Raw genomic sequence first — 23,083 nt, 5'->3', positions numbered from 1 at the left:
CACTGAAGCACGCTGCTTTTAAGTCCTCTCAATTATTCTTTCCTTTGGATCAAAGACAAATTCTGCTGCAGTCATCTGAGCCTTGGGAATAGCTGGTATCCTTACTAAATGAAGTACACCTTCAACAACACCTTTCCAAAGGTCTAACCATGCACCTGTTATTCTTCTGATTTTATTCATCAGGCAATCACTTTATTACTGGAGCATGATAAACAGCAGCAAAGCCCATCCATGACCTTGATAATGGAAGTGGGAAAGCAGAGAATCCTTGAAAAATGCTGGGTTTAGACAGCCTGTTTTAGCAATTTAATAATAGAATGACTAAATAAAACTAACTAAATATGTTTCTTTTTCAAGTTCTTGCCAAATATTTAGAAAAAAAAATTCCAACTCTCCAGCAAAAAGTGTGTTTTGCCACTATTTTAATTTTCTTTTGTTTCACTCTTGTATATGTCTTGGATGAAAATGGATTCTTTCCCTCAGTGACTTATAGAATCATTCTTAATATTTTATGTTGAAGGAGGAATCAAATTCATAAATAATAAATCTAAACCTTGTAGGTGGAATACACAGGAATATAATGAGTTTCTGTGAGAAATCACAGATTTAATGCAATAATGCAGTATTTTAATGTCAACTCTGCTCATTTGCTACTGCATGAGAATAAATTATCAGTCATTAGTGTATGCATTCAAATGAAGGTAATTACTATATTCTTCACTGATTTTTGCTACATCTCTTAACAAGAATGGGAATCTTAGAGATTAAGATATGAAACCGTGTACTGCAGACAGTGGGGTCAAAATAAAAATGTATGAAAAACACTTTTATATTATTTCATAGGATCCATTAGATTATATTTGAAAAGCTCAGCTATAACCACAGTTAAATAAAACAAGGGAAGCAATTTGATAAGCAACTATAAAATGGTCTCATAACAAAATTTTGTTGAGAAATGAAAAAAAATAAAATGAACAAACCAAAAACAATCCAGTCATAAAATAACTAATCCAAGTAGAAGGCTCTCAAAAGGTGATACAGATAGAACTAAAAATAGATGCTAACCAGCACATTCAGGCTGAGAGTTTCAGAAGATCTGAAACACTCATGTCCTGTGTTAAAGAGGGACAAATGGAACTAGAGCACAGATTTATCTATGTAACAGACAGATGATACTCTTTCTGCCTGTCTTCCAGACCTTCAAATATATGGACTTGAGTTATTGTAGCTCTGAAGTTCATACTTCGTAGTTCATGAGGTTCTGTGCCTCACTGATATGAATGTAAGAAACTATAAGAATTTCAGTACAGAAACAATCTCAAAAGCCTAGACTGTTTGAGCTGGAGAAATCTCATTAGGCTCTTCTGAGTGTGGGAAGAAAATTGTTGTGCCCCAGGAGCTGGGCATATATTTGCAACTGCTAAATTGTAGCCACCTCTTTTGACACTTTAGCTCTCACCTTCCTTCCTTCCTTGAATTGCTGGATGATCTACTTACCTTCATTACATGGAAAGAACTGCATTCTGGCAGAGTTTAAACAACAAGCAGATGTATTCAATAGTTTCGACTTTAAAGTTGCAGGGCAAAGATTACTTGACTGAATTAAAAAAGTAGGTGCTCAAGAATTCACTAAATATTTAGCTCAGCACTGATCATTTTGCACTTCAGCTGCCCAGCTGGAAGACAACTGTTAGGGTGTTCATTTTCCCTGCATCAAATGTCTTCCCAGCAATGAATGCGCACAAAAACTGCCATTCAAGAAAGGTTTAAGATTTAATGATCATCTGGCTAAAGCCCTTGTCTTTGATCTGTTATCAAAATCACAGTGAATCGATTTATGTTTTCTTCAAGAGGCAGTTTTTATACGATATATACACCCATGCACACAAATGTGCCTAGATAAACAAATATAGATTAATTTGCTGGCAGTGTAATTTTTGAGATTTCTACAGATTCAACATTTTGATTTCTAATCATACTTAGAAAAGTCGAATCAAAATATTCTGGTTCAAGATGTTCAGCTGTGTTCAGAGCACAATCTGTTGTATTTAACTTTTGTAATGAAAACCCAGTTTCCATGTCCATTTTCATCTGTGATACTCCAGATATTCTCATTGTAGATTTTACCAAAATAGACTATCACAGAAAATAATGGTTTTGAACAATTCAGTGAAGGATTAGACATATAATTGTATAATAATATCCAAATTTCAAAAACATACGAATTTATTAGGTTTTAATAGAGCTTCAGGGATAAATCTCAATTGTAGATTGAAGCATTGCTCTAGACAGGCCTGTTGTGTCATTTTCCCTTTTCTACCTTCTTAAAGCAAAGTCTTTGTCCTATATGTGCCAAGCCCTCTCCTTCAACTTTTCCTGTTGGAATTACAAGGAACTATTTTTTACAGTCAAAGAGCATTGAACATCTTGTGATATCATCCATTGTTCATCAAGGATTTAGACATGATAGAAGTAATTTTTCTTAGTACAAAATTTGCACTCAGGTTATCATACTTTTGTAGTTATTACTGACAGTGCCAAGTTTTCTGGATTATCCAGGTATTTCTGTAAGGACTATTTAATTGTTCAAAAAGACCATTAAAAAAAAGAACAAAAAACTTACCTGGAATAAATATTTTATATATCTAATTCTAGCCCAAATACAAATGGTATTTTTTGAAGTTACAGCAAATAAAATAGGCTGAAGCCACTTTTCTTCCCCCCCCCCCCCCCCCCCTTTTTGATAATATTCTATATATACACAGTTCAAATGCAGCTTCAAAACTTTACAGGCTGAGGTGCTGATCTATTCCTCTGGGGCCTATGGTTACACAATTTTCATTTTTATGTATTTGTCATTGAAAAAAGGCTCCATAAACTCCCTGAAACTCATCAAAAGAGTTTCAAGATGTCCTCCAAGTCTCAAGTCATTATTTAGTCAAATAAATTATTTGTCAAATTAAGTCATTCCTAGTTTTTGTTTGCACAAAACCTGGTAGTATTGTAATAATAGCCCTGGCAATGTTGCAGACTTCTGTACTATGTAAGCACACTGTGAATATAAAAAGATCTGACTTAAATGTTTTATGCAATCTTTTCTCTTTTGAGTGTGGTGAGGACAAGAAAGACTGAGTTTCAGAACAGCACAATTAAATTTTTTTTCCCCTTTTTCTTTCTTCTTTTTTTAATGGAAACAATTCCCACCTTGTTAGTTCAACATTCATATAAACACCATTGACTGGTGAGGCAGGTAATAACACAGTGTGTCAATTTTAGTATCAGAAGTCAGAGAAAGTGTCAAAACATGCCAGGACTGAGGCAGTCATATTAGTTTCATGAATGAGTACTGAGTTTGAACATCTGTTCTCAAGCTTCTCGTAGAGGGACCCAATCTTCTTTTCCTTCTTCATACTTACAGATACGTATATACAGTATAAATGCCCGTCTGCCAATCCATCTGTCTAGCTATCTGTGAGCAATCTTTGGCATGCTCCAAAATTCTTCATTTCAGCCACTCACTCCTTCCTGAACATCAAACTCTCAATTTTTTTCCCTTCTTAAATGCCCCTTTTATGTTTAGGAAACCAATACCCACGAATTCAGTGGAGAAGCTGCACCCCTCTAATGGCAGTAAAAGATGAAATATTTCAAAAGAGAAAGAAGGAAGCAAACAAGGAAGCAGTCAGAAGAAAATCACAGACTTTGCTGAACCTTAAATATATGTCTAGATGTAGAAATTACAGAAAGAGAGGGAGAGAAAATGCGTATATCCTAAGGAATGTTTTATAAAAATCTATATATAAGTGATGGGTACATATTCCAGATGTTTCTGCACCTTTTGTTTTCACAGTATGATGTAATTTAGCTACAAACTTTTGAATTCATGGTCATTTGTCTGGGTTTAGTACAAATATGTCTGACATAATGGCATCTCATTCACTTTGTTGGGTAGGTTCCTTAATGTGCTATAAGATTTAGTTCATTGTTCATTACTGCTCAAGATTTATTTGATTTCAGTGTGTGACTTATTTGTCACCATTATCTATGCAGTTACAAATACACTGTTCTGTGCCCACGGATTTCTCTTTTATTGAGTTAACTTTAGAAACAATTTATTTAGTTTACTCAGCTGGGTCTGGCAAAATCGTCTATGTACCACAGTTGGGAATTTGAATTAGGTTGCTCAGTCTTTGAATATTACTTATTCTTTAGTTGAAAATAATAAATGAGAATGACATTTCTATTTCCATTTTTGAGCATACACTTTATCAGTTTCTCAGGGTGACTTTTTTTTATTTCTTGTGCAATGGTACAGAACTTTTTTATGTCACTGCAGACATTGAAATTCTGGATTCTTTTCTTTTGAGCTTGAACTAGACAGCTGCTTTGGAATAAAAATATTTCTGTGCTTTATAAAGATACAATGTGTGTTTAATAAATGTAGAAAATTCTATTTATATAATCACACCCCACACATCTGGATTAACGACAGATATTTAAATCTAGGAATGAAAGGAACCCCCCTCCCCTCTATTTTCTGTCTCCTTTTTATAATAATGCACAGATTTTTTTTTTGTTCTTGTTTAAAGGAGAAAACAGATTCCTTTGTCTTCTACCCTAAATACATTCATTAAAATGAAATTAAATAGAAAAACCAACATATTTTTAGAAAATAGTTATGAAAGGATTGCAGGACATCCTTAGTTATTGCATGACTGAATTTTTAATCCAGAATTACTGCACAATGAAGGTCTAAGGAAAGAAATAATGCAAGAGAAAGGAAAAGGACTATCTTTATATATATTTATATATATATTATATATATATTTATATATATTTATAAATAATGCATTTGAGAATCAAATAAAGTTTCAGGATTACTTTCTGCAGATACTCTAAATCTATAGGGTGCTGCTGCAAGAGTCTTGTCTTTTTTTTTGTCTTCTAGATTGATGGGTCTCTGCAAACTTATCAGTTGTTTTATTGTTCCAGATTAATAGTACTCCAAGAAGCCATGGTTAAATAGAAGCAGGTGCTGCCACAGTTACCACATGATGGATTACAAAAAATATGTGAGCTTCATTCACAAGATTCTCTGTTCGGTAGAAAGACAGTAATGAACACGAAGGTGAAAATGTTTTTCCATCAGTAGCTTATTCCGGGCACGTGTACTGAATTCAGGCTCCAATATCAAGACTGTTCAACGCTGTGCATGTGGTCTGCCTATTACAAGATTTAATTAGACTGGCTTTGAGGGAATAGACAGGCTGGAAGGAGAAATATTTTACATTTCCTCCCAAAAGTACCACAAAGGAATTTTCTTTTATATAATTTTAAAACTAAATACTCTGGGGGCTGGAAGTAGGGCTTTCTGGAACACCAAAAGTATTCAAGTGTGTATGACAACAACCTAGAACCAGATCTTTGTATTCATTAACAGGGTGATTGTCCAGTTCCAAGTAAAACCACAGAACAGCCTATAGCACTCAGGTAAATTTGTTACCACTCTGCTTCTTCTGACTTCACCTTCACCATGCATATTACAGGTGTTTTGCATCTCAAAGACTTTTATAATAGAAGGAACCATAATATTCAACTTGTAATAATGATCATGTGCCAGTGGATTGTCAGTCTTTTCCAGTTTGAAACAGAGGAAGTTTCTCTGTCAAAGGCAGGTAGCTGAAAGAAACATAAGAAGCAGTTATTACATTCATTAAATATTTTAGCTATTATTGAGACAACTTTTATACCAAATGTGAAAAGAATCCATTAGGGGAAAATTCCATTAGTATGTTAAAATTATTTTTTTTTATATTATGTTAACATATTGATTTTAAATAATACATGTATACATCCAAATTCCTGTATTGTGGTACAAGCCAAATTTTACTCCCTACAGGCACTGAGTTCAAACCTATTCTATTAAAATTAGAAAGTCTGTCAAATAGAGAGAGCAGTAGGATTACTACTACCATTACTGCTGAAATTTTGTTGTTTTGCAGAAGGTCCTTCTATGGCTGTGACTCTCAAGAGAGTAAACCCACTTTCAGATTTCTTCTTCTGAAACCAAGTGTGCTGAAGCTATGTTAGGAAACACTGATGCACAAAAGCAATCTGCTGATTCAGTATTGCTGGGGTTTTTAAACAGAAATCAAGTCTCAGTAAACTGCTTGATTTAAGTAGTCTGTCTTCCCATGCCATATGAAAGCAAAATAAAAACATAAGAATGTCATAAACACTTAATAATGAGTTTTGGCTAGTTGGATGGAGACACCTATTGTTCTTCTGTCTCAAATTTATGATGGAAAGTGGTCTAGAGTGATTGCAAAATGAGAGAGTAAGATCCAGAGACACTAGGAATTAGGAACTGTTGTTTCATCTGTCAAAAATATACACAATTCTTCCATAAATTTCAGAGCTGAATATAGAAAATGCTAATTAAAGATGCCTTGCTTTGCAAGATATTTTTAACAATCTGCCCTGTTTCCATTTTAAGCAGATGTTTTCCAGTGCATTTGTCTATGTCTTTGTTTCTTTGATCAGGCGTATGAACCTTTAAATTGAATTTCTGCATTTGGGTTTCATTTCAACAGCTTCCTATTAATTAGATCAAATGAAATGAAATCTTATGGCTAGTGTCCCAACATGAAGATCAAGAACTAGTGTAACTCCATACAATGAAATGCAAGTCATTATTTAATTGCCAAGATATTAGTTGTTTAGACATGGTGATTAATTCATTTGGCATTTACAAAGATGAAAATGGTAATTCTGTAATCAGTTAGAGAGAGGCATATTGCCTTAAATGAATCAAGCCTCAATCTGTAAATCTCAATGAACAAAGACTTAATTTAAATGGAAACATTTTAAATTCCTTTTATTTAATATTTTCTGATAAAGATGGATTTTTTTTTGCCCAACAGGCAACCTTTTGCACATGAAAATATTATTCCAATAACAATTCAGGAATTCTGTTCAAGCACCAGTGATTTATTTAAACAAATTTCCATACCTAAGAATAGTGATGTGTAAAGTAAGTTGTAAAGAGGAGGAAGTAAGGCTTGGCACTATTTATTTGGAAGTCAAAAAAAAAAAGCTTAGTTTAGTTTAGACAAAACCTCTGAAATTATTTTTCAAAGTCCCTGTCTTTGATCACAAATTTTATTCTTTTTTTTTCATCCCATCTCATAGAAAATACTTCAACTTACTGGCCAAGCTGTAAATATTTTACACTTTTTATATGACTAGTGATGTAGAATGTTGAATAGTAGAAAAACATAAAAAATATAAAAAACATTTTTTAAATATTCTTAGAAAAATATGCTATTTTTTGTTCAAAGCCCAAGGAATTCTGGAAATCTGGGGGAAAGAAAAATAACATCCTGTAGCAAATTTGAACCTTCCATAACCATGGCTAGTTCTATGGAATTAGATATCAGAATATTATCCCTAGAATACTTGAATACCCTCTAAACATTAATTATCTGGCACTAAAATATGATCCTTAAATATTGTCCTTTTTTTCCATCGTGCATATTTTCCACACACACAGATAGGAAGCCAGTATAATTTATAATTAAAACACACATTTGTACCATCACAGCTAAGAATATGGTTCAACACCTGTGTTACATCCAAGAATTTCTTGGTGGTATACATTTTTCTCTTGATTACAAGCAAGTGACTAGTGGGCTACTGAATTCTGATCAAGTTTGAAATTCAGCCATAACATCAGCCAGAAATTTCTTTTAGAAGGTACCTATTCCCAAAAGGTAAACTTGGACACAAATGTTTCCAATAGTTTGTTAGGCTTATGTGCTGCCTGAAACCTGGTTAAATTTCCACAGTAAAGCAAAAGCAAAGCAGAAGGGAAGGTTTTGTCGTTATTGTGTTACAGGAAAGACTACTTTCTTTTTCTACTAAGAATCTGCAATTATTCTTAGAACTAAAAGTAAAACATTAAATGGAAAATTAGAATTGGAACAAAGACAACCTAGAAAAACAAAGAGAAAAAAAACCAAAAAACTAGAGTGATCATGTAGCTGTAAGAATTAAAGCATAGCTGAGCTTAAGCAAGATCTCAAACTCTGTATCTTCAAAGTCAGATGTGAAACCAGATCTGAAAAGTGTCTAATGGGATTAAGCCTATATCTTGTCCCAAAGCCCCTTGCTTTGTAGTGAACTTAGGGCTTTGAGATTGTAGTGATGTATAATATCATCAACATAAACATTCTCATTTTGAGATGAAAATAGCTGTAGAAGACGTGGTATTAGCTTGCAGCTATAAGTTCCTTTATAGTCACAGTGAGCTTGACTATTGAGAATAGATATAGAGAGAATAGAATAATAGAATAACAGAATAATAGAATCTTTCATCTCACACTTTGGTTTTTGTTGTGGGTTTGTTGTTTGTTTTTTTTTTATGGCAGCATTGCTGAAGGGCTTCAGTGTATAGTGTTTTATTCTTTGATTATTTTACACTAACTTGCCTTCTTTACTAATTGTGATTTTTGAATCACAGTGCCCATACTCTAGAGTTCAGAAAAGAGCTAGAATTCATTCTAAGGATGCACAAGTTTCAAAAGAACATCCAGCATCTTCTTCATCCCAATTGTCCCTCACCATTCTTCTCGGATCTGCTGTCCTTCCAAGGCAAAGCTCATGAAAGCACCTGGCCCTTGCAGGAAATTGGTTAGAAAGTAATAATGAAGTTTTCTTGTACCTTCATTGCTATTTGTATTTCTTCACAAGGATAAGAATATTAGCCCTCTTAATAATTTCTTTGCTTAACCATCAAGCTTGAGGTAAGACATCCTTAGTAATGTAGATGGTCATAACTTTGTTCCTTAAATAAATACCGAATGTGGAGAAACAAATTATGAATACAACTAATTCCTGAGTGACCAAGAAAAGCTTTTAGATACAAATTGTTATTAGGTAGAAATAGTAGTCTGTAAAAGAGCAGTCAGTGAACCACAGTTCAAAAATGGCTCAGTTGTCTCAAACTTTTCACACAGGTACAGTGATCACTAATGACCTCTTTGCAATGATAATTACTGCAAATCCATGCTTATTTCATGTTTGGCAGTAGGACCAACTGATAAACCAACTGATTTCTCTACTTCTCGTGTCACTGCTGAACAGCTGAAGAAGTAGGCTTTTCATTTGTTCTGCTACAGACTACAGGGGTAGAATATGTCTTTATTCCTTGGATAGCTAAACTCAAATTGCTGAGCATTGGTTCTGCATTCATTGCATCTCCTTTCATATGAGGCAAAAAACCCTTTACATTGACATTTATTTTAAAATTACTTTCTTCTTTTCCACCAACTGTTCTTATTTTCATAGAATCATAGAAGAGATTGGGTCAAAACTGACCCCCTGGTGTCCCTTGCAAAGAGCAGGGACATCTTCAGCTAGATCAGGTTGCCCAGAACTCCATCAAACCTGGCTCTGAATGTTTCCAGGAACTGGTTATCCACCACCTCTCTGGGAAACCTGTTCCAGTATTTCACCACCCTCATAATGAAAAATTTATTTCTTATATATACACTTCTAACCTCCTCTCTTTTTGGTTTAAAGTCATTGCACATTCTTCTATCACTACAGGGCATACTAAAAAATGTGTCCCAGTCTTCCTTATAAGTTTATTTTGTGTATTGGAAGGATGTTTTTTCTGAGTGTGAGAGACAACAGTGGATGATTTGGTGGTTCAGGACTCATAAAAGTAAGGTTACTGCATTATAAAAATATGCTAATTGTGCTAATCAGATTTAGCTCTGATATCTTACAATTCATATGATCAGTTTGTATTTGAGTCTCCTTAGATTCTGTATTTGAAGATATAAATCAAAGTGTCTCCACAATAAAGATAAGCCCGTAAATTGGAGTGCATTATAAATATCCATAAATACAAGTCCATCTATGAGCTTGGAACCTGTCAAGTAGTGTCTTGAATATACATATATTTCTGGGTATCACTAAGCCTTATCAAGGTCAATCTTCACCCTTCTTTTTAAGGTTTTATACTATACCCCACTCTCAAAGGGATGTTTTTGTCTGATCCTTGTAGCAAAGACCCCGCCTCACTGTGTTCCCCTCCACAGCTCCACCGCTAAATGGCAGCTTATGTTTCCATTCTCAATAAAAACAGTAAATAAAATTATCTTATAAAAAAGTTCTTTGTTTTTGCTGACTGTGCATGGAAGAAGCTATGAAATATTGATTTAAAAGGTCAATTGCTCTTTACATACTACATTTGCAAAGTTCATAAACAATCCTATAATCACATCCAAGCAACTCTGTGAAGACCACTACAAAGGGTCTGAGTTCAAACACTCAAAAATAAGGGAAAAAATGATGGATGAGGTTATAAGTATAATCTCAGTTCAGCAGGAATTCAAGTGTGATAGGAGCATGAGTCAAACAGAGTTCTGAGGATTTTTCTGCAATTTTCATCAAAGTGAGCATGCCTAAAGCACCAAAAATCTTTGAACCACAGGAGCTATGTTTTCTTAGAAGTGAAGTAAAATCAAGGAGCATTTTTTAAATGGCGAAAACTTGGCAACAGAAAGGTGAAACTATAAACAGGTTATCATCATTCACTGTGTCCTTGGAAGGTTCACCATTCCCTTCAGGTTGGCTCTTAGTTCAGAAATCTTTCATCAGTTTTCAATAAACCTGTATGTAGTCCTCTCTGTATCCCTAGGAAAAATATCTTTCTTTTCATTGCCTCTGATCCCTGACTGTGTCTTTTCCCAGACCTCTGAAGAGAGGGGAAGAGAGATGCCAACATAGTGAAGTACAAAATGATGGGCAAAACTTGTGCCATCTGTCACTACTGCTCTAAGGACACATTCACGCTACTGCCTTTAGATACTTTGCTTAGCCTTGCCAGGTCCCTGGGAAGTAGTTACCTGGTCTAATAGATTCAAAGTACACAAGTAAAATTATTAAAAATAGATTAAAATTCTTTAAAATGGCTGGAAAATAATTCTGCGTGCCAAAGTGAGATGTGATTATACAGTAAACAGCGAGGTCTCTGTTGATTCAGTACTTCTCTCTGTTATCCTGAGAAGGGAGCTTGCTATAGTACAACTATATAAAATGATTAAAAAGGAGGAGAGTTTGCTAATTAGTCTAGATGTATAATTACAGGACACAACTGCATGTCTGGCAGCAGGTTGAGTTAGTAACTTTTACATCTTATTTTCTGTGTTCTCAGCTCCATGCCAATGTCATCAATAATACACTTCATAAGTAAGGTTAGGAAAGAGATGAGATGTGGCAACGTCTTAACATCAGTTAAGAATACCATAACACACTTTTGTGCAGAAAAGAAGATTTAGGGAAAAAAAGAATGAGAAGTAAGTAAATTTGAAGAAAGCAAGTAGAATTTAGGCAAATAAGGAAATTAAGTCACTGAAGAAATATAAGGTTCTTGTTTCTATGCTGATAAATGAAGATGCCTATTTATTGAGCCTGTTGGTATGAAGACAGACAGTAAGCTTGGAGTTGTGTACCATGTGAATGCTTTAATGCTTCTTTGACCTTCTCAAATAGGAAAAAAGAGATGGATTTTAGCATTAGAGCTTCCCATTATAACTACAACAGTAGATATCTCTGAATGATTGCACAGCTACCATGTCACCAGTGTGACTTAGCTAATGCCACACAAAAATTTACATCTGCCCCTAGAACAATATGGACCAATATGAGATCCTCTCCAATGTGGTGTGGCATTACAACCATGATGGTTTTTATCTTGAAATTAGCAACCCACAGCTGATCACCTGTATCATGTGGGAGTATATGGTCTCACCAGTGGGACGTAATGATATGTACCCAGACTTACCATGATAAATAAATGTGGGAGACATTATGTCTCATCCACCAGAGAACCTGTGGCTGGTAGAAGCAAGAGCAACCCAAGAGCCATCCAAATCCTTCAAAAGATGTGGGCATCCAACACCACAAAATTAGCAGTGGCATCTTCTCCCCAGGCATCTTTATTTGTTCTTGCTGGCTCCTAGTCTTCTCCAGAGCCTGTGACCACCACAAATTTCCATCCATGCACAAGCAATAAATGCACTAAGACACAGGATGTAGAGGTTGCATGTGGGTAGTTTGTGCATAAAGCAAAACAGATTCAAACTGAGGACACCTTTTTTTTTTTCAAAAGTAGTGTTTCCTCCAAAGAGGTCTGTGACCTTCTCATTGTGCATGATGGGACACCTGATTCTAAAACAAGAGCCATCTTTGGGAGCAGCCTGGTGGAGTAGCACAGATAGAGTCACTGATTTATTTTTTTTCTTGTTCCATTATTTTTGTCACATGCTTTATTGCACATAACTTATGTCACTGCAGGAATTCCATCTGTTCTCTTCCATGCACAGCGATACAGCTGTAGATGGATATATCTGTTTTAAACAGAAGCATGTCCTACTGAACTGTTACTCCAATCTGTAATCAACATCTTTGAGTAGGGGCTGAAGTGCAAGGTATTCCAAAGTGAGCTAAGGTTTCTAAGGTTCCAACCACCCTACTAATCAATAAATTGTTTTTACAGTCTTACAAAGTAAGAAAATCACAATTACAAAACAAATTTACAATTACAAACTTACAAAGAACTTTATACGCTTTTCACCCTCAGTGGCAATGTGGTTCTCCGGAGGGAACATGTGTCTTTTTAACTGCCTTTTCCAGTTAATAGACTGTGTTTCACCTTCTGACATGAGAATAAAATAAATCTTGTTCTACCTAGTTTTCCAGCCATGGTACCTGTTTCCCCCCCAGAATGCAAAATGAACTCATCGGACCTGAAAAGTGGAGACAATAAGATCCTAATTCATTTTAGTCAAAATCCATTTACCATTCCCACATTCTGGAAGTATTTTTGTGCTGAACCAATGTTTTTAAGCTGTCTCTCCACTGAACTGATTGTCCCTTCTTCCTGCAAGGCGTCTACATCCCCAGGTCAGGTTGGTCCTTTCACAAAATGTAAGAAAACTAATGTAGCTTTGGCAGCTTTATAGCTTAGTTAGATATATTTTTTTAACCTCTCATAAAGGTTTAAACACTGCAAGACCCTCTAAGTAGGATCATTAACCTGTAGGTTTACTATTAAAAGAAAAACCTAATTAGAGAGAGTTGACCATTACTAGAGGAAAGGTAGTTATTCCAGCAGAGCTGTCTTCCAGAAAAAATTTTCCTGTGATAATTTTGTATGTATTGTATAAAGAGCACAGCCTTTACTCTACACTGCTATTTATAATCAAGGTTTCTGAATATTCATCTTGCACCAATATCTTAATAAACAACAAGGTGTTCTTAAGAGGTACATCCTTTTGAGCACACCCCTTGTCGAGGATGCAGTCAGGAAGTGTGTTGAATGTAAATGATGTAGAAATCTAGAGATGTATCACAGAAATAGGTTAGAGATGCATCATGGAACTAGAGGTGGAAAGTTGTTTATTAGGTATGCTTTCACTCCTCAAAATTTTTGTGAAGTCTGTTTTATCTATCTGATTTCTCCACTGAAAAGCTCTTGCCTCAAGGTGTGAAGTAGTATGGAGTAAAAATGGAGACATGAGATAGCTTTTTGCCTCTATCATTTGCTTTCTTTCTGAATGTAGCAACAGATTATTTACATCTTTTACACTAGATCTAATAGTCAGTGAGGATGATAGAAAAAAAGTGCTGGAATTTCAAAGGGTAAACTCAGAAATATTGCAGAACTAAGCAAACAAGTAATGACTATCCCTTATTGGTCACAGAATGGCCATCTCTGATTTGAACAAACAGAGGGCCAGCAGGGACATCTTACTACAAAGCAGGACCGATTACTCTATTCTATCATATCTATTGCTATACTAATACTGATACGTACCATTTTTATTGAATACTATCTACCAAACTTATCAATGTTCAAAATTCTCTAAACATCTCAGCAAATGTATTTTGGGAGCTAAAGTAATCTATGTTCAAATTACTCTTTTCCGATTTTCAGAAGTGGCTTTTGTACTGAAAAATTCTTTTATTCTGTCCCCTCTAGATCATGTATCTTTCATGAAAACAGTGTGTCAAACTCGTCTGTAGTCCTGCTGAGACCTTATGGTTTTAGACAAGGAGACAAGGGGTATTTCACACCAGCAATGGGTGGAAGGCCAGCAGTTTTGTGGAGCACTGAATCTTATAGTGACAGTTCTAAACAACTAGTGAAGAACTCGTAGCTACTGATCCAAACATAGCATACATCATGCTAATGGAATCTCTCCTCCTAAGAGTTTCTACCTGGACAAACATGCAATAAGGGCAGACTTTGCACACTCTCCCAGAGGCAGCATAATGATTGTAGCAATCAGTCTTCATCTTTCAGAGTCTAGCAGTACCCACCATATGATAGAAATATAATTGGAGCTTCTCCAGTTGACAGCAGAGTCAGTTTGATGTGAGGATAAGGCAGACATTGCCACATTCATCTGTCCTGTCTTTGAACTGTAACCAAGATTAGACATATGAGATGATTGAATCCACAATATTTCAAAATGCAACAAAAGTAACAAATTAACAGAAAGCTACATTAATAACATTTCCCAGTAGACCATTAAAACTATCTCATCGTTTCCATATCTTGACCATATAAATCTCATTATCTTCTCTATTTCTGAAAATGTCAGGAAAGAATATGCTTTTTTTGGTGTGTTTTGATGTATTATATGAATGGAACACAGAAAACATGTATTTAAGCCCTAATCCTTTTCAAACCTCCATGCTGGTTATTTTACAAGAATTTACAACCCTCTTCCTGATCTGATTCTCACCAGTCAGTTTCCTTCTCTAGCATCCAGCCATCAGTTTGGCTGCTGGTCCTCTACCACCTTGTTTGGGATTAGGGAATTCAGCTCCCAGGGGCACTTCAATAATTGACTATGTATGGCAGGGAGAGAGCACTACAAAGTAGAAAACAGCTCTGCTGGGGAGGGGGTGTTAATGCTTATTAATTAACTGCAAATTACAATGGTTTGGGGTTTTTGTTAGTTTGTTTGTTTGTTGTTGGGTTTTTGTTGGGTTTTTTGTTGTTTTTTTCTGGTTTGATTTGGGGTTTTTTTTGGGGGGGTGACTGTCTACTGTTCTTTATTTTTCTTGAGAGCAAGGGTTTAAGGCAAAAGAACAAACATTTGTTCTCTTCTGCCCAGCTCTTCTATTCACATGAAGGCAGTAACAGCATATCTAACAAAATAATTTTTCAGAGAGGTGGAAAATATTCAATTTCATTGCTGCATTACATAAAAGTACCACTTGCAGTTAATATTCTAGTAGTGTTGCTGTAGAACATGATTCAACACTGGAAAGCAGGTTCCATCTGACTGGACACCATTACACAGCTTACAACAGTAATGCTTCAGCTAGATGACTGCTGCCCTGAGCATATGAAAAATTCCCATGTAAACATCTAATTAACAGCCTTCAATTTACAAGAATATCATTTGAATGAAATTTAAGTTTCTGCTCTTCATATTATATTGCTGAAGTTAACACTTCAAGCATAGCATAGTTTGACTGTTTTGAGGTGTCTTTATCTAGAATGAGCCATAACAGAACCATGTAGTTGAATGAAATTATGTTGTTTTACACTGACTAAAGATCTGCCTCCTTGAGCACCTGGTCTATTTGAATTTTACCTCTTGCACATAAGGTCTGCCTTTGAGTATTAATGTTGCTTTTCTAACAAGTGAAACATGGAAATATCTTACAGTAACTAAAGTTTCCTGTGATTTTTTTCTTTTCCTGGGGGGGATCATGCATTGCTTGAAGATGTTATTATTTCTAAAGCTTCTGACAAAAATAGAGTAAGTTAATAATTCATTGCTGTCACTTAGAAACATAGAGCAAATTATTGTGATAAGGCTTTTCCTTGAAAAGAAGGAACCTTTTCACAGTATGAGAATATTTCTGACATTGAAATAGTGTGCAAAAAAGAGGAATACATTTAATTATTAAAAATATTTAAATATTAAAATAGATATTAAATTTAAATGGGTCAAGAGTATGATATGGATTTTAAAAAATATGAAAGAACATTTTTAATAATTTTAGAGTATTTTCAGCATGTTTAGAGATAAATTTTTCTACACCAATTGTATTTTATAAGAGCTTTTAAAAGAAGTCTTGGACTTCAGTGCAGGGAAGAAAATACCTTAAATGGCCCTTCCTAACAGTTTATTGAATAAGAGTCTCTGGAACACTTATCCTGATATGTCTTCTGAGTAATACTCCTAGTTATTTCTTTGCACAAGAGGAAACACATTTGAGTGTAAAATATTTGAGCATGACAAAGTACCAATTAGTAAAGTGATACTAAATTTTCAATATGTACCAACACTCACTTGAGCATACAAGTAAAAATGTAGAATAATTTAAATATCTGCTTGTTGTATAATTTCTCTAGCTAATACATTATTGATCTGAACTTCTGTTACATTTACAGTTAGGTTCTGTTTCAGTTTATTACCTTAGAAATTTAATTTTTAGCATCTTTCTGTCATCTTTGACATTGGTGTTATTAATAGAGTCTTTAAACTATATATAAACTATAAGCATATAGAGTCTATATGCTTAAATTTTGTCTTGAAGAAAGTCAATAATTAATTAATTAATGCAAAGCATAATTTAAACTAATAATGACCAGCTGATTCATACAAAGAAAAAAACACTTCCAAAGACCCTTTCCAATTCTGACATATCAGTATTTTCCAGACTTAACTGTGCAGAAGCACTGTAGATATCATATTTATTTCCTGTGCTTAGAATGGAAGCTACATTTATCAGCAAAAAATAACTTCCAGTGTCATCCATATGAAATTATATTTGCATACATGGACAACATTTGCACCAGTGAGAGCTGTGTATTTTCATGCACAAATGTTCCTGTGTGGCAAACTGCAGGGACAAAATGAGAGGCCTGGCTGTAGCTGTGGCTCCAGAAACTGCCCTAAGACAATTTGCATAGATTAGCTTAAATAGAGCTGGAAGTAGTTTGTGGTACATTAAGAATAAGGCTTAGCATATTCCAATGACCTAAGATATCGCACAAAGGAATTGCACCATTATAAATGTTTGAAAACATAAAGTGAAAAAAATCCAAATAATTTTGTGCTTTGCCAAGGGACTGTGCCAAATATAGTTTTTTTTCTAATTATGTCAACAATATTAAAATTAAAATTACTTTATCTAGGGTGATATTAAAAAATGTATATAAAGTAGATTTTCTTTTGCTTATCTAAGTGGCTTTACTACAGGAGTAACTCACATCCATTTTCTGTAAGCATTAGAAGTTTGTGCATTTATTATGAAGGAGCAAGAGGAAGCAAAAGGGAATGAGATAGCCCAAAGCCATTAATGGAGAAAAAAAATTTTCATCTATTTACAAATATTTGTTCTGATTCCTTGTAGTATACATTAAAGGAAACTGACACATCCCAAAACCAAACTAATGTCGAATGACAGATTGCTCAGATCAAAACACTGTGAGGGGCCGCAGGCTAAATGAGTCAGTACAGCTTCTCACCATTTGCATCTTTAAAATTCTTATTTCCAACATACAGACAAACCAATTTCATACTCCTGATTTTAGATCCAAATGAAAAATGCAGGGGATGATTTTCCAACCACCAATAACTTTCTTTAAATTCCAGTTACTAGGTGCTAAATTTTGCAAAGATTTTAACTAAAAGTTATGTTTCCCTGATTTCTGTGGTTATATCTCTAATGTGCTATAAAAATTTACTTTGGTTTGAAAGTCAAAAGATAATACCAAAAGAATTAATTGAAAACAGAGAAAGATTCTAGTATCTATAGGTTACCAAACTAACCAAACTACCCACTGCTAATTCTTCCTCCCCACCAAAAATGGCCACACATCTGACTTGTATGTTTTCTAACTTTGTTATTTAAAGAATATCAAGCTCCAAGTATAAGCTGCCTGACATTACTTTCTATTAAGATCCAGACACTTTGTCCCTGTCTGTGCAACAAGTCCTCAGTAAAATCCTGAATTGTTGTGTAGCAATTCTAATGTTTGCTGCCTCAACTGCTCATCTGCTTCATTATCCAGAAACAATTTCTACCACAGCATCAAGACGTCTGCTTGTGAGAATTTGCTATGAATGATGGAACAGAATGAAAATTAGAGTTTCAATTTATTGTTATCTTAATCTTGATGGAGGTCTCTGCTCACTGATTTATCATGTGATACGGAAAGCAAATGCATATCCTGGCCCCAGTGGGTCAAGGTAAAATTGTCCCTGGTGATAAAGAAGGCGGAGAATTTCCAGCATCAATTTCCAACATATGATAGTATGTGTTCTATCAGCTTTAGATAATATCTGAGAATTTCTATGGTGGGTAATACCAGATATTAATGAATTAATATTTTCTCTGTAAGACAGTGGAACAGCAAAAGTATCTGCACTAATAATACATTTAATTTATACTTAAGAATTAATCAAAGGAAAAAATATATGGCAGGCAGAATAGATCTCCTTTTTTTATACCAAAACAATGATGTCTGTATTTCCCATTCCTTACTCCTTCCCCTCAACATAAGGCCAAAGTTTATGGTCAGTTTCAAAAGTTTTCTCTAAACAGAGAAGCAGGAAGGAAAAAAATAGCAACATTTTAATCAAAATACTGAAAAAAAAAAATGTAAAACTTCTGATAAAGCAATTCTTACATATCATATCCTACTCACTCCAATTCTCTAAATCACATGAAACCTAAAGGATTTTCTTTACCTCTCTGTCAGTCAGCAGTGATTAAGAGAAGACATTTCAGACTGCCAAATAAAGGACATCCAAACTCCATCTATTAGAAAAGATGCAGCATCTCTTACGAGCCTGATTTCCATCCATCAGCTTCTTAGCAGACACTTAGTCTCAGAGAATGCCTTTCTGCTCACATCAACATCCCATATTCAAACAGCATGGAATTTCATCCTTCCAGATAAAGCAGTACATTCTTTATCAAGGGCTTACTCTCCCTCGTGCATACTTCATTGCTGAAAGAACAAAATTGACAAAATTATTGATCTGAGTGATCATGATCACTCATGATCTGAATGAAAAAGTTTTCTTTAAACAAATGTACTAAGCACGTTTTCCAGCCTTAAGTATTACTAGTGAATATAAACTTTGAATAGACTGCAATATTTTTACAGTGAAAATAAAAATTTTAAAATATTATCTGAAAAGTCTAGTTGCTGAGTATTTTTCAGCCTTCTGGTGTTAATATAAGTCCAATCCTGAAAATTTAGAGCTCTCATTCGTGTTCCTGTGGCTTTGTAGCAGTTCTCAAACTACTTTAATGGATTACACTGTCATTCACATAACTGACATTATAGAAATGCTACAAATACGTAGGTCCAAACTTGCTGATTTCTGGACAAGAAAACCACAGGTGCTGCAAGCTGGGCATCCAACAATTGCACTATATCTGATACAATCAGAGTGGAAAATTATAATATGCAGAGATATAAGATACACTTTGAAATCACATTCAAGTTCAATATAGTTGTTTCAATTATTAATTTTGGGGGGTTTTCAGCTTCATGAGAAGTGAATCTTGTGGCTTAACTGATTTCTGTGTTTGTGCTTTAAGCATTTACATCCTCTCACAGGTCTTCGGCCAAGTTTGGAAGCCCAGTGCAGGTGTCTAATGGCTATTTCTATGTGATCAGGTAGCATGGATCAATAGGAGAAGCAAAAAGTTCATACTTGCCACACTGTCCATGGTCCAAAGTTTCTCCTTGGAATTACTCTAGTTCCATTCCACAGATGGATGTTTTTATCTGGAAAGCAATTCACTCCTCAAGCATCCCTTCTAGTTCAATATCAATTGAAGTTCAGGTGCTCAGATGGCTTCATTTCACAAACCAAGCCCACAGCAAGTGGGGACAATGAGGAAATTAATTTCTATGTCTTGCAGTATCTGGGGGTTTGTCCCACAAATTATGTCAGATCATGAAATGTACTTATATCTGGGGAACTAAATTAAGATTTGAGGGTGAGATTCAGTTCAGGTTGAGATACCAAAGTGTGAAGATTGACAGTATGAATTAGACATCTGCACTTTTTTATCTTTAATAGAGGTTCAACTGAATGCTGACAAGATTCATAAATTATTGTGCAAAATAGGAACTCATTTCATGTGCAGTTTTAATTTTACAAACAGCCTCTAGAACAAAAGGTTTTCTTTCCTCTCTGGTCATCATGTTGATCCTTCCAAATGTCAGCTTGATTACAATGAATCTTTCTGAATACTGATGATCAAAATTTTCCTTATTATATTTCCTCAGCAATTCATGTATTAATACTTGCATAAAGAGGTGCAGGTTGGTATCTGGTATATTCTAGGGTCTCATTTTCCTTTCAGTAAAGGAAAATGGTCACATTTGGTCCTCTTAGTTCAGAGTCACAACTACTGCATTTCTATTAATCTAGTGCTCAGTTGCTGTGTCAAAGAACTGTTTATTTAATCAAATTTTTAGCAGCCTTTATGTATCTTGGTAATTTTGAAAAATAATATCATATCATAAAAACCAATTTATCTTTCAAAAAAAAAACAAAACCTTTTCTTCAACCAGCCTCTTAACAATCCTTAATTTTTGTATTAAATGTATTCAACTAGTCATGTGCTTTCAGCATGAAAATCATGCTTGAAACCCATGGAAGATTAAATCTATACTTATTTTTTCTAGAAAATATTTCTTATTAAATATTATAAGAATTTAATCTCATTCAGTGTGCTTAAGTTAACCCATGTTCAATTTTATCACAAGTCCATTTGCTCTTATATCTTGATTACTCGTTCCTAATAATTACTGCTAAAAGCTTTGCTGCAGTTGATCTCAAGACAACACACTTTTTGACATCAATACATTAACTCTCATCTCTTTTTCTCATATTATTAGACAGATGAAAACTCTTATCTACAGAGACATTGATTTTGTGCCATTTTTTTTCAGAAATCATTTATGGACAACATCCATCTCCTTTATGTGATTACAATGATTTTTCTTATACTTAAATACAATAATCTCCAAATTCTCACCTTGATCTCTCAATCATCCTTTCTCTGTTAGTTAATCTATCATAATCTTTCCCTCAGTTTCTAGTTAGTTAACAATTTAGGGTTGCTTCTTTTCCTGAATTATCCTTAGTTCTAGCCCAGCCCCATTTTCCTCTCTTTGCTTCCTTCCTATTTATGAAGTAAAAACCTTTTTGCTACCATACTTTTTTATTAAAATATGTAGACATGCTATGCAGGTGGTCTCTCCGTGACTGAGAGATATTGGCAGGGAAGGAGGAGAACTCTATGTTCCTGCTGTGTGCAGCAAGTATTGTATGAATAAATAAAGCATTTCAGTTTCCATCATAAACAGGCCTCTGGCTTTATTCCCAAACACACACAAAAAAGGGAAGACAGATGAGTGCTAAATATTAATTTCTGAGCCAAATAATTCACTAACAAATGTGTTTGCAATTCCTTTGATTGAATGATTACTCTTTCCCTCATGGATAACAGGAGATTTTAACTACATATAAATGTAATTGATAATATCCATAAGATTCTTTAGATAATCTTCCATATGCATCTAGCTTTTTTTTCCTCCAAGGTCAGAATTCCAAAACTGTTTTATATCAGGACTTAACCTGTGTATAAGCTTCTATAAGTTGCAAACATTAAAGGAATACCCTTTTGTTTTTCTGATCCTGTCAGTATGTTGATGAGAGCTATCACTGTTCTGCAAAGACTATTGCCATACAAATGCTGTCATCGGAGCATTGAAGACAGCATGTTGATAGAAATGTTTGCTTAAATTACACCAAGAGAAAATGAAGGAAGCTTGCATCCCTGTCAGTTTCTGAAGCAGAGTGTTTCTTCAAAGGTGTGACATATCATAACAAAACTTCAAGCCTTTTTATTTGTTGGGAAAAAAAATCCAAACCCTCAAAATTCTAATACAGAGTCATTTGCTTAATACAAAATGTTTTCAATAAAATTACCTTTAGACAAATAATGTGACTCAAATACTGGTGTATATATTTTTAGAGCAGGATGGGAGATGCATTCTCAGGTTGTACTGGAGAACCCTAAAGTTGACATGTCCTTCCTCTGCCCTATTCAATTTTGAAACTATTATTTTCTTCTGCTGTCTGCTGAGAGCAGTGAGTGGTTTCGCATCTGAAGTGAACAGAAGCACATTTTTCTCTGGAATAGAATTCTGTTTTCTCCACCGTAATGTTTATAAACCTTGGATAATAAACCATCATTTCTCACAGTCAGAAAATAGGGAATATTATTCTTTTTTTAAAGAAAAAAAAAAGAGAGAGAGAGAAAGAGAGAGAAAAGGAAGGAAAGAAGAAAAAAAGGAAAGAAAGATTCTTTATTGTTATTTATTATTAATGATCTTAATGATTTAATTTGAGCACCTTATTGAATTTTAAGCCTATATAAATAACTCCTTGTATAAATCAAGGGTAACAGCTTTGAAGTTTAACACACCCAGCCTATAAATGTAATTCCTTCCCTCTTTTCCTGCTGAAGAACCCACCTGTCCCATCAAAAGTGCCATACTCTTTATTAAATACTTCTCAAGATTAAAGCACAGCACTGTACCCTCCATGATTTCTGATCATAGACTCCACAGAGGATTCCCAGCAGAAGGAGTGTCAGTCTATACTGTATCAGCCAGAAGATCCTCTCTCTGGACAGGTATAACAAAAAATCCAACCATCCCTAGGGAAGAGCCACACACTTACTTATTTAGATTCTCTAACACAGAAGTCTTACCTTAGTTTCCAAATACAGAGAAGGAAACACTCCATGTCCTCCCCACCTTCTGTGGGATACCTGAAAGCATTTTCAGAGGATTTTCTGCTTCCAGCACCCATTCCTCCCAGCCTACATCTTCCCAAGACCTTCAAGAGAGTCATAACCACTACCTAAACATGGAAGGGATTCAAAACACCTGCAAGCAGGGCTGGGCTTAAATGCTATCTAAGAGTTGTCATATTCCTTTTAA

General features: G+C 34.7%; 1 protein-coding gene and 1 long non-coding RNA gene across 4 annotated transcripts in view; one reads left to right on the top strand and one right to left on the bottom strand.

The window, feature by feature from the left end:
• The window catches only part of CNTN5 (contactin 5), a 602,495-nt gene that overhangs the window by 513,147 nt on the left and 66,265 nt on the right, over positions 1 to 23,083 (top strand). The window lies entirely within an intron of this gene.
• On the bottom strand, positions 11,944 to 22,994 carry LOC147654266 (uncharacterized). The gene is made up of 4 exons (XR_015284819.1): positions 22,852 to 22,994; positions 19,773 to 19,846; positions 18,795 to 18,864; positions 11,944 to 14,496 (listed from the first exon to the last, which is right to left on the bottom strand). It is a non-coding gene; the product is annotated as an uncharacterized LOC147654266 (long non-coding RNA).

This window comes from Cyanistes caeruleus, chromosome 3, assembly GCF_971803275.1.
Source record: "Cyanistes caeruleus chromosome 3, bCyaCae1.hap1.1, whole genome shotgun sequence".
Classification (NCBI taxonomy): Eukaryota; Metazoa; Chordata; class Aves; order Passeriformes; family Paridae; genus Cyanistes; species Cyanistes caeruleus.
This window is presented reverse-complemented; position numbering and strand designations above follow the sequence as displayed.